Genomic DNA, 12,889 nt, shown 5'->3' with positions numbered 1-12,889 from the left:
ATCTAAGTCACAGCAGCTCAGACGAGGCACCAAGCAGTGTGGGTGGGGAGCGTTTCCACAGAGTGTTTCCAGAGTGGCCAGCCAGAAATGCGGGTGTCAGAGACAGACGCGGAAGGAGATTTTTACAACAAAGTTCTAAAGCTTAGTGATATCAGATATATCGGATTGTAGGTGTTTTTTTTACCCTTTGCGTTCATATTTCGCTGTGTTTGTTGCATTTTTCTTGATTGTAAAATATGTCGATTGAGAGGGGGTGTGACGTTCATATGTTGTCAATAATCAGTGTTTTATCGTTCATAGTTAATATTGTAAATCTCAAATTCCTTATTTTCATATACATTCTGGGTGTCTCATTCAGGAAAAAAAAAAATTCCATTCCGTTTTAAGGCGATCTGTCATAACGTTTTTAGCATTCAATCAGACATTATTGTGAGGTTCTGTATTTGTGTTCCTAAAAATAGATATACCAGCCCCTAGACACATTTTTTTCTCTAACTCTGGCCCTCTGTGTAAAAATAATTGCCCAGGCCTGATCTAGAACAAACTTTCACACACTCTATGAGGCGAGGAAGCAGTTTACCAAGTGATGCTGTCAATAAGCCAGTTAGCGCTCTGTGATCACGGCGCAGCTAAAATAGTTTGTCTGTGTTAGCGTTTATAATAACAATATCGCTAATACTTGGTTAATATTCATGTCCAGATTGTAAATGAAGTATTGTTGGCACTTTTTGGACTCTATTGTAAGCAGACTTTCATTTATACTTACTTCATGTTAGAATGCATTGAAAACAAGAACAACATGTGTTCTTGTTTTACACAAAGGAAATAGACAAATGGGCAAAAAACTTTTTTTAAAGTGCAGTTCCACTTTTAAGAGTTTCTTCTTTAACCTTTCCCTGAACTCTACCTTCATCCATAACACTAGTTGTGATCTCTACCCATCCTAAACACAATCTCACCTGATCTCTAACCTCAACAGAGCTGGGGACATCTTCAGAGGGTGGGAAAGCGACTTGGATGACAGGTGTCAGTCTGGCCGACATAGCAAAAAAAAAACCTCCGCAAATGACGCTCATCCCACTCTGATAGCAGTGCATTTATGTGTGGTAAAGACTGTCCTATCCAAACAACACGAAAATATTTAAAGCAAGGCTCGACCTTATAAATGCAAATCATAAATACCACAGTCCTCATTGTTTAGTCATACTAACATGCTGCTAACCTAGGGGTTGGCAACCCAAAATGTTGAAAGTGCCGTATTGGACCGAAAATACAAAAACAAGATCTGTCTGGAGCCGCAAAAAAATCATGTTATAATGAAGACAACACATGATGTAAGTGTCTATATTAGTTATATTTGCCTACAATCAAAATGACTTTAAAAGTCTCATATAAGTGTTATAATGAAGACAAAACATGATGTAAGCTATATTAGCCAACTATCAAAATAACTGTGTCGCAGGCTGACACAAATCTTTGTTGACAGAAATGTTGAAATGTTATATTTATTCTACACATTTTTACAACATTCTAAATCATTAGTAAAATGGAGGCTTCTCAGAGGGTGAGATGACTCCTGAAAATGACTGTCTTAGAATGGCCACAGGTATAGATGTGTGTGTCCAAGCTAAAGGAAACGGCAGGCTGTTTTCTTCTAATGGATTTATTCCAATCTTTGCAAGCTGGGTAATGTTTGCTGTGGTCTGGAACAACATGGCACACAAACAACCATCAGAAATGCAGCCAATATTACGTGCAGATGATATGTCATGAGGCATGCAAATATTAATTTAATTAATAGGACTTAAAGAAAATTAAATGATCTCAAATATACCTACACACGAGGCATAATGATGCAATATGTACATACAGCTAGCCTAAATAGCATATTAGCATCGATTAGCTTGCAGTCATGCAGTGACCAAATATGCCTGCTTTGCACCCACACAGCTCAGCTTTCTGCAATCACGCACAGCATTAAAAGTTTGGTGGACAAAATTAGACAAAAAAGGAGCGGCATAAAACACGTCTTACAAAGTCGGAGAAAGTTGTACATGTAAACAAACAAAGGTGAGTTCAAGGACTGCCAAAATTAGCAGGACAAAACGGCGCTCGCCAAATAGTCTCTAACCACTGAAGCATGTTTAATATAAACAGTGTGATTTCTAACAATTAGGGAGATTTGTGTCATGTTTATCCACCTACACAGGTTGCTGACCCCCGTACTAACCAAAAGTGAACACATCTGTGAGTTATCTCATTAGACAACATAGCTTTAAAGTCAGGGATCAGCAACCCGCGGCTCTCGAGACGCTCTTTAGCGCCGCCCTAGTGGCTCCCTGGAGCATTTTTAAAAAAGGATTGAAAGTATGTTTTTTGTTTGAGGACAAACATGACACAAACCTTCCCAATTGTTAGAAAGCACACTGTTTATTTTTGTTTGTGTGTGTATGCTTCACTGATGAGAGTATTTGGTCAACATCGTTTTGTCCTACTAATTTCGGCGATTCTTGAACTCACCATAGTGTGGACTGTGATGCAACAGTTTGTTTACATGTAAAATCTTCCACTTCTTCCTTGTCTCATTTTGTCCACCAAATATTTTATGCTGTGCGTGAATGCACAAAGGTGAGCTTTGTTGATGTTATTGACTTGTGTGGAGTGCTAATCAGGCATATTTGGTCAGTGCATTACTGCAAACTAATCAATGCTACATGCTATTTAGGCTAGCTGTATGTATATCTTGCATCATAATGCCTCATTTGTAGGTATATTTGAGCTCATTTAATATCCTTTACTTTAATCCTCTTTGTATATCATTTATATTTACATGTCTCATGACACATACTATTGGCTGCATTTCTGATGTTTGTGTGCCATGTTGTTCCAGACCACAGCAAACATTACCGAGCTTGCCAAAGATTGAAATAAATCTATTAAAAGAAGACGACCTTAACTTGAACACCCACATCGACAACTTTGGCCATTAAACGCCAGTAATTTCCAGGAGTTATCTCCCCTTCTGAGTAGCCTCTGATTTACTAATGGTTTCTAATGTTGTCAAAATGTGTACAATAAATATTACATTTCAGTCAACGAAGATTTGTTTAAGCCTGCGACACATAGTCATTTTGATAGTAGGCTACCTACTACGACACTCACGTCATGTGTATTGCCTTCATTATAAGACTTATATATATGGCTTTTAATTTTTTGCGGCTCCAGACAGATTTGTTCTTTGCGTTTTTGGTCCAATATAGCTCTTTCAACATTTTGGGTTGCCGACCCAAGTTTAGAGTGTCCACTCTGAGACTGGAAGGTTGTGAGTTCAAACCCCGGCCGAGTGTGAATTATATATTTTTTTTTTTGTGAATTATATTTATATAGCGCTTTTCTCTAGTGACTCAAAGCGCTTTTACAAAGTGAAACCCAATATCTAAGTTACATTTAAACCAGTGTGGGTGGCACTGGGAGCAGGTGGGTTTAAGTGTCTTGCCCAAGGACACAACGGCAGTAACTAGGATGGCGGAAGCGGGGATCGAACCTGGAACCCTCAAGTTACTGGCAGGGCCGCTCTACCAACCGAGCTATACCGCCCGTCATACCAAAGACTACAAAAAATGGGACCCATTGCCTCGCTGCTTGGCACTCAGCATCAAGGGTTGGAATTGGGGGTTAAATCACCAAAAATAATTCCAGAGTGCAGCCCCTGCTGCTGCTCAATGCTCCCCTCACCTCCGTAGGGGTGAACATGGGGACGGGTCAAATGCAGAGGGTAATTTCACCACCCCCAGTGTGTGTGTGACAATCATTGGGACTTTAACTTTTTAGCTGAATTCATGCACACAGTTTGAAGGACATGTCAAATGCATACTGACCTCTTTTAGCAGTCCAGAAACGGTGTTTCACATCATTTGGCTCGGTATACTTCCTCCGTTTGTGTCAACGTGGCGGCTACATGTTATTCCAAGTGCTGAATTGGCAAAACATGAACAATATAAGATGTCTACCCTCCATACATACACATATATATGAGTGTGTGCAATGAGAGATCAATATGATGAGTGCAAGGTGACAGTAGCCATGTGTCGCAGCTATTACGACACTCATCGCTTTACGTTCGTGAGGCGTTCAGGTGTGCAAAATAAAAATCTGGAAGATACCAATATGTACATGTATGACTGTGTTATTAATTATCACAACATGACTGTGTTATTAATTATCACAACAGGGGCGGAGCAGCGAGTTATGGCGTTAACATTACCTACTCATTGTGAAATCATTGCACTACTTGACAATATTTACTTTTCAAACATAGACCATAAAACGCATAGTATGAGTGGCTCTTGCACCGGGTAACTTGACAGCTAATATTTCAGGTCGAGTGAGGCTGCAAAGATTACATTGATAACGCTGGCGGGTTTGGAATGAGTAGTACATTCCAACAGTCCCTTCTCGTCATTCCGTGTTGCAGCGTGCATCTATTCTGTAATGTTTATTGTTGAATAGCGAATGTTAATGTGACAGTGCAGGACTGTACATCGTGCATGATCGTGCATCTCCGTCACATTCTCGCATGCACTCGTGTTACATCTCGGCTACAGCGGCTAACGATGCACTAGCAAGTCTGCCAAACCATGAAAAATGTCTCACGTAGCCGCAAATAAAACGGTGGAATGACTTATTTGTCGTAACTACACGCAGAAACGTGACGAGTAATATTGGGAAATAACAAACGCATCACCGTGTGGATTGTTATAAAAAAAAAAAAAACATGTCAACAAAATGGCGGCTACGTTGAATCAACAGAGCCCGAGAAATGGATCTAGCAATTAATTCCTTCTTCTCTGGGAGTAAAATCCTTCTTCCTTACAGCGTGGAATATCCTGAATTTCGTCCGAGATGTTCTAGAAAATCCACTCCGACGCGCCGTTAGCTGGGCCTGGATGTGTCAGCACAGGCCTCTCCGGTCGGTGGGGCCTCCATGTCTGCGCAGCCCGTCTCGCTACAGTGTCAGTCCCGCACGGGCACTCTCAGCCCCGGGTAGGGAGGGGGAGAAGAGGCCCGGCGAGGGCGGGGGCGAGTGGCGGAGGAAAAGCAAAAGTAGGAGAGGAAAGAAGGAATAAATGTCACTAATTCGGTTGCTGTTTTTAGTTGGGGTGGCATTTTCTTTCGAGCTGGCTTTCAGAATGGCTGTCAAACTTGTCAAAAACGTAAAGTATATGCTGAGTCAGACCTGGGAAAATTAAGGACCGGGGGCCACATGCGGCCCTTTAAGCTTTTCAATCTTTCTCTTCCAACATGACTGTGCACCAGTGCACAAAGCAAGGTCCATAAAGACATGGATGACAGAGTCTGGTGTGGATGAACTTGACTGGCCTGCACAGAGTCCTGACCTGAACCCGATAGAAAACCTTTGGGATGAATTATAACGGAGACTGAGAGCCAGGCCTTCTCCACCAACATCAGTGTGTGACCTCACCAATGCACTTTCGGAAGAATGGTGGAAAATTCCTATAAACACACTCCGCAACCTTGTGGACAGCCTTCCCAGAAGAGTTGAAGCTGTAATAGCTGCAAAAGGTTGACCGACATCATATTGAATGAACACTATGGGTTAGGAATGGAATGACACTTCAAGTTCATATGTGAGTCAAGGCAGGTGGCCAAATACTTTTGGCAAAATAGTGTATGTCAAGCGAGAGGGGGAGTGACGTTCATATGTTGTCAATATTTATTGTTTTATCATTCATAGTTAATATTGTAAAACCTACATTCTTTATTTTCATGTACATTCTGGGTGTCTCATTCAAATTTAAATTTCATTCTGTTTTTTAAGGCTGTCTGTCATAACATTTTTAGCATTCAATCAGACATTATTTTGATTTTTTTTTAATTAGTGTTCCTAAAAATCAGATATACCGGCCCCCAAACACATTTTTTCTAGAAATTTGACCCCACCTCGCGAGTCAAAATAATTGCCCAGGCCTGTGCTAAGTAGTGATGTGCGGATCGATACTAAATTATCTTAATATATACCAGATATTAATGCTGTAATATAAATTCTAAAATGTAAATATTGATACTCTAGTTATTTGAGATAAGGTATTATGTATTAATGGGAACACAGAGTAAAAAAGTAACTAAACGTGGCAATGAGTTAATGTTGGATACTTTTGTTGAGTTTCTTATTTTTACATTGACATGTTTATTCAACTCAACTGTGAATTAGTTTTTGTTGTAATAGTATCCATCCATTTTCTTCCGCTTATCCGAGGTCGGGTCGCGGGGGCAGCAGCCTAAGCAGAGAAGCCCAGACTTCCCTCTCCCCAGCTACTTGTTCCAGCTCTTCCCGGTGGATCCCGAGGCATTCTCAGGCCACCTCGGAGACATAGTCTCTCCACCGTGTCCTGGGTCTTCCCCGTGATCTCCCACCCTGCCACCCGACGGAGGAAACTCAATTTTGCCGGTTGTACCCGTGATCTAATTCTAATTCTAGATTCCAATAGTAGTTCTTGATTAATTATTACAATGTTTTTACTATTTTAACGGTTTGAAACACCATGTTGTGTACATTATATGCTTTTGTCCTGTTGTATATTTCAGATTCTGAAATAATAAAAAAAAACGTCTTGTATTCTTTATGCTATCAAATACGTTTATTCGAAACAAATACGATTTTAAATGTTAACAGACACATTAGGTATAGTTGCACAAAGTATCAGTACTGGATTGGTATTGCCAAAACCAGCCTGAGTTTTACTGGGTATCGGATCAGAAAGAAAATCAGGGGTATGTCCCATCACTAATGCTTATAGCCTAATTCATAAATAATTGTACAGGCTGCAGTTATTCCATTCGAGTGGAGCACAGGCCAGTCAATTAATGAAGTGGGCGCCTATTTGAATAATTCATCATTTCAACTGCAGTATATGAGCAAAACAATATCTTGTTTCAAGTTCCAATTGCATCCAGTGTCATATTGGAGGGTTTCATCTTCCATTGGAACCAATTAATGACCATTATTTTCATAAAAACAAAAGGATTTAGGTCACGGGTGTCAAACATTCTTATTGAGGGCCACATCGCAATTATAGCTGCCCTCAGAGGGCCATATGTAACACTGACTATATATGGATATAACACAATTTGCATGGGCAACTGTTTTTGATTTTTATTGATTCGTAACTTGTAAAATCGTAAGTCAAGACGACAGGCAGATATTTACCGTATTTTCCGGACCATAGGGCGCACCGGATTATAAGGCGCACTGCCGATGAGCGGGTCTCGTCAGGTCTATTTTCATACAAAAGGCACACCAGATTATAGGGCGCATTAAAGGGGTCATATTGTTATTTTAATTTTTTTCTAAATGTAAAACACTTCCTTGTGGTCTACATAACATGTAATGGTGGTTCTTTGGTCAAAATGTTGCATAGATTATGTTTTACAGATCATCTTCAAGCTGCTTTCTGACAGTCGCTTCATGATGCGCCGTTTTGTGGGCGGTCTTATTTACGTGGCTCACCTTCGGTAGCGTCTTTTCTCCCCGTCATCTTTGTTGTAGCGGTGTAGCGTGCAAGGACGGGAGTGGAAGAAGTGTCAAAAGATGGAGCTAACTGTTTTAATGACATTCAGACTTTACTTAAATCACTAACGGAGCAGCATCTCCTCATAAATGAATCACTAGTGCAATAACAATGCCGGAAATGTGTCCTTAGAAAAACTGTCCGACCAGAACTCTCTAATACCTAAAGTACCTTGAGTGAATAATGTAAACTCACTGCACCGGTATGTTTTAGCGCTTTAATGGCGAGTTTATGGCGAGTTTACTGACAGATATAAGTCAGAACTTTACACTACTTTATATTAGAAATGGCAACAGCGGAGGATGAATGTCACATAACAAGAAGATGGAAAAAAAGAAGAAGCTTATCAACTACGGTGTCGGCACGGACTACAAAGGCGGAGGCGCGAACATTTTCAGGACTTATGCAGATCCCAAATACAGATTAGCAGGTACCAGGAGGTAAGAAAAGTTGCTTTTGCATAATATTACGAAACAAAACACTAGGTAATATGTCTTACCTTATACACACACAATAATAATACTGGTATGTTGAAGCACAGTACAATCCATCAAGCGGTGCGGCTTCATATCTTATCAAAGTCGTACTAAAACATTTTGATAGATTTTTGAGCGCCGTGTGTAATGTTCTATATTTTCAATGGAACATATAACATTTTGGTGTTGTTTACTTGAGTCATATGGCATCATATGGCAGTCTACACGTAACTAATGTGTGACTGCCATCTACTGGTCACACTTATCATTACACCATGTACCAAATAAAATAGCTTTGAGGTTGGTAATGATTCCGTACACTATCGAGTTTTGAGAAAATGAAAAGATTTTAAGTGCGCCTTATAGTTGGTAAATACGGTAAGTGTTTATGTTTGATAACAAAAAAAAAGATTGGAATGTCAGATAATATCAAGGTGGAGAACATATGCATTTGCATGTGCTACATTTTTCTGTCAAAATTTAAAGCATAAATACATCTTTTTGGTGGGCCATGATACAATGATTTGGTGGGGCACACAAAATGATATTCCGGGCCACATTAGAAGGATGTGATGGGCTACAATAAAATGATGTGGCGGCCCATGTTGGAATGATGTGGCGGGGAACATTAAAATGATGTGGCAACCACTTAGAACAACGTGGCGGGCCACAATAAAATGATGGCGGGCCAGATTAGAATGGTGTGACGTAGCACATTGTAAGGAAGTGGCGACCATACAAAATGTAGTGGCGGGGCACATTAAAATGACGTGGCGACCACATAACATTACGTGGCGACCACATAACATGACATGGCGCGGCACATAAAATGATGGCGGGCCACATTAGAATGATACGACTGGGCACATTGAATTGATGTGGCGACCACATAACATGACGTGGCAGAGCACATAAAATGATGGCGGGCCACATTACAATGATGTAGTGGCCCAGATTTGGTCCACGGGCCTTGAGTTGGACACTTGTGATTTAGGTCACGGGTGTGCAAAGTGCGGCCCCAGGTCGGGTTGGGAAATCCCTCAAATGTTTGTATTGATCCGATATCAAGAAAAACAAGGCCAGTATTACCATCCATCCATTTTCTACCGCTTGTCCCTTTTAAGGTCGCGGGGGGTCCTGGAGCCTATCTCAGCAGCATTCGGGCGGTAGGCGGTGTACACTCTGGACAAGTCGCTACCTCATCGCAGGGCCAACACAGATAGACAGACAACATTCACACACTAGGGCCAATTTAGTGTTACCAACCAACCTATCCCCAGGTGCACGTCTTTGGCGGTGGGAGGAAGCCGGAGTACCCGGAGGGAACATGCAAACTCCACAGAGAAAGATCCCGAGCCCGGGATTGAACTCAGGACTACTCAAGACCTTCGTATTGTGAGGCACATGCACTAACTCCTGTGGCCAGTATTACCGACACTGATATTTTTTACCTTTAGGGGGTTAGGGGGTGTATATTGTAGCGTCCCGGAAGAGTTAGTGCTGCAAGGGGTTCTGGGTATTGGTTCTGTTGTGTTTATGTTGTGTTACGGTGCGGATGTTCTCCTGAAATGTGTTTGTCTTCTTGTTTGGTGTGGGTTCACAGTGTGACGCATATTTGTAACAGTGTTAAAGTTGTTTATACGGCCACCCTCAGTGTGACCTGTATGGCTGTTGACCAAGTATGACTGCATTCACTTGTGTGTGTGTGAAAAGCCGTAGATATTATGTGACTAGGCCGGCACGCAAAGGCAGTGCCTTTAAGGTTTATTGGCGCTCTGTACTTCTCCCTACATCCGTGTACACAGCGGTGTTTTAAAAAGTCATAAATTTTACTTTTTGAAACCGATACCGATAATTTTGAAACCGATACCCATAATTTCCGATATTACATTTTAAAACATTTATCGGCCGATAACATCGTCAGTCCGATATCGGACATCTCTAGTTAGCTCCATCTTTTGACACTTAATCCACTCCCGTCCTTGCACGCTATACCGCTACAACAAAGATGACGGGGAGAAAACGCTGCTGAAGGTGAGCCACGTAAATAAGACCGCCCACAAAACGGTGCATCCGGAAGCGACTGTCAGAAAGCGGCATGAAGATGATCTGTAAAACATAATCTATGCAACATATTGACCAAAGAACCACCATTACATGTTATGTAGACCACAAGGAAGTGTTTTACATTTAGAAAAAAAATAATAATATGACTCCTTTAATGCGCTCTATAATCCGGTGCGCCTAATATATGAAAAAATATCAAAAATAGACCATTCATCGGCAGTGCGCCTTATAATCCGGTGCGCTGTATGGTCCGGAAAATACGGTACTTTGATGAAATAAAAGCATGTTTTATTGTACGTTTATGAGCTGGAGTATATTTAGACTTATTATTTTGTTTATGTCGTCAGAAAAACTGACGTCAAAACGACTCTGTTGCATGCTTCCGAGAACAGATGCACACGTTCTTGATACCAAACATGGTATCAAGAGTTGTCCATATTCTTGCTATACACACATGAATATTAATCACAATTTACCGTTTTGCTCTTTATATTGATGTCCTAACATTGTACGCACATTGTTTTAATATCTGCTCTCCTTTTAATTTATTTTCGACAATTGACTTAAAAGGGTCACAACGATTTTTTTCTACACTTGTGACACTTTGTGGTCTACATAACATGTAATGGTGGTTCTCTGGTCAAAATGTGGCATAGATTATGTTTGATAGACTGTTTTCAAGCCGTTTACTGACCGTCTCTTCAGGATGCGCCGGTCTTATTTACGTGCCTCAACTTCGACTACGTCTTCTCCCTGTCAGCCATGTTGTAGTGTTAGCGCTTCCATACGGAGTCTACTGACAGATATAAGTTAGAACTATACGGTAATTTGTATTCGAAATGACAACACTGGAGGATGCATGTGCATGTACGAGACAGTCTGCCCCACAACAAGAGGATAGGGAAAACTGAGCTTATTGACTACAATGTCGGACTACAACTGCAGACTCACACAAAGCACTTTGGGTACATTTCTGCCATAAATGAAAACATCTGCTGACGTCAGCAACTGGGAACAACGTCACAAGTGGGGCAAATTCTAAATGGCTTGTTTAGAGAACGTATGAAGGAAGGCAAGATCCGACATGGTTCGATTTCAAATTTTCGGGACTTATGCAGATCCCAAAAACACAAAAACAGGTATTAATAGGTAAGAAAGGCTGGTTTTGCATAATAGGTGCCCTTTAACGAACGGTTGTCAAAACATTTTAAATCCTGTAATATGTAATTGTGAGATAATATGTAATTGTGAAGATGGGTACATCTTCTGAAAAAAACTGGACTCACTGGTGACGGTGGCAGAGAAGAGGACTGTGGAAAAACTACTGAGCATCATGGATGATACCAGTCACCTTCTGCATACTGTTATCAGTAGCCAGAGGAGCCTGTTCAGTGCTAGACTGCTTCATCCCAAGTGCAGGACTAATAGACTAAAAAATTCCTTTGTCCCACATGCCATTAGACTGTACAACTCCTCTGGGGGGGAGGGGAGGGGGGGTACTAGGATGACAGGGGACGCAAAGCAATAACAATACTGAAATAAACTGCAACAAAAAACAGTGCAATACATTTTCATAACATACTACTTTGTTTCTCTTGTTATATTTTTAATTTTACTGTTATATTTGTATTCTTATTGTTGCTTTTTATTTTTATTACTATTGTTATATTTTCTATTTTATTTCCATTTATACCCACATTATTTACTTTTTCGATCTCAATTCTGTACACTGCTGCTGGAATTGTATTTTTCCTGAGGGAATAAAGTACTATCTATCTATCTTTTATGCAACACCAGCATGAAAGACTACTACTGGAGAGGAGGTGAAGTTGCACCACCTCCTGATTACATCATCGTATAATTTACTACATAGCTTTTTTTTTAGCAGCTAAAAAAATGTAATACATATATTTAAAGTCTAATCTGACTTATTATTAGTATCAACATATCTTGTTACATTATATTGTTTAGCTTTATTTTTCAATTGCAACAGGCTGCTATTTTTACACCCTTGGTTTATTTAGATCAGTGGTGTCAAACTCATTTTAGCGAAGGGCCCTCATGAAGGAAAATCTGTGCACACGCAGGCCGAACTACTAAAATCATGGCATTAAAACTAAAAAATAAAGACAACTTCAGATTGTTTTCTTTGTCTTACTTTGGCCAGAAATAGAACAAACACATTCTGAAAATATTACAATAAAAATATGGAAAAAAAATACAGGCAGCAGTAAAGTTTAGTTCCATGAAGGAAAGAAGAAAGTGAATGAATGTTTATAACTGAATACATTTACATATGCATAAAAATGTGTTTTCTTTTGTATAATTTTTTTTTTATGAATTAACTAACATTTATGACAACCTTTTTCCAAACCACAATATATAATGTGAGATATAACAGGATAATGCATACATTTACCATTTGTTTTCAAAACGGTTACAAAAAAGTGGGACCCCATTTGTATGACTTAATGGGGTCCCTGGGACCCCATTTTGAAAATTCCTAACACCAACACTGATGGATTATTGGTGCGTGCTAAACAGCAGCAGGCGGCTGTGGCCTGCGGGCCGGTTCTAATACTAATCAAATATTATCCCGGGGGCCATAGATAATTAATTCGCGGGCCGCATAGGATTTAGATATTCTTCTGCCTTACCTGAACATTGGCATTTAGGTAAACAGTCCTTCTGATTAGAGATGAGAAAACATACTTGAGGTTGTTTATTGGTCGTCCCCGCAGTGAAGCTACTGTGAAA

The 12,889-nt window shown here is 40.2% G+C and overlaps 1 protein-coding gene across 2 annotated transcripts in view; it reads right to left on the bottom strand.

Moving 5' to 3' along the window:
• ash1l (ash1 (absent, small, or homeotic)-like (Drosophila)) overlaps positions 1-12,889 on the bottom strand; it is an 85,061-nt gene extending 72,172 nt beyond the window's left edge. Inside the window, exons 1-2 of one of the 2 annotated variants that reach the window (XM_061982748.1) lie at positions 12,790-12,889; positions 3,879-3,973 (exon numbers count right to left, since the gene is read on the bottom strand). The gene's annotated coding sequence lies outside the window, so the exon portion shown is untranslated. Of the gene's footprint in view, positions 1-3,878; positions 3,974-4,873; positions 5,064-12,789 lie in introns of those variants that run through there. The other variant, XM_061982747.2, reaches the window with a different exon arrangement.

The sequence above is a fragment of the Nerophis lumbriciformis genome, linkage group LG21 (assembly GCF_033978685.3).
Source record: "Nerophis lumbriciformis linkage group LG21, RoL_Nlum_v2.1, whole genome shotgun sequence".
NCBI classification, from domain to species: Eukaryota; Metazoa; Chordata; class Actinopteri; order Syngnathiformes; family Syngnathidae; genus Nerophis; species Nerophis lumbriciformis.
Note: the sequence above shows the minus strand (reverse complement) of the source record. Positions and strands in the feature narration are given on the sequence as shown.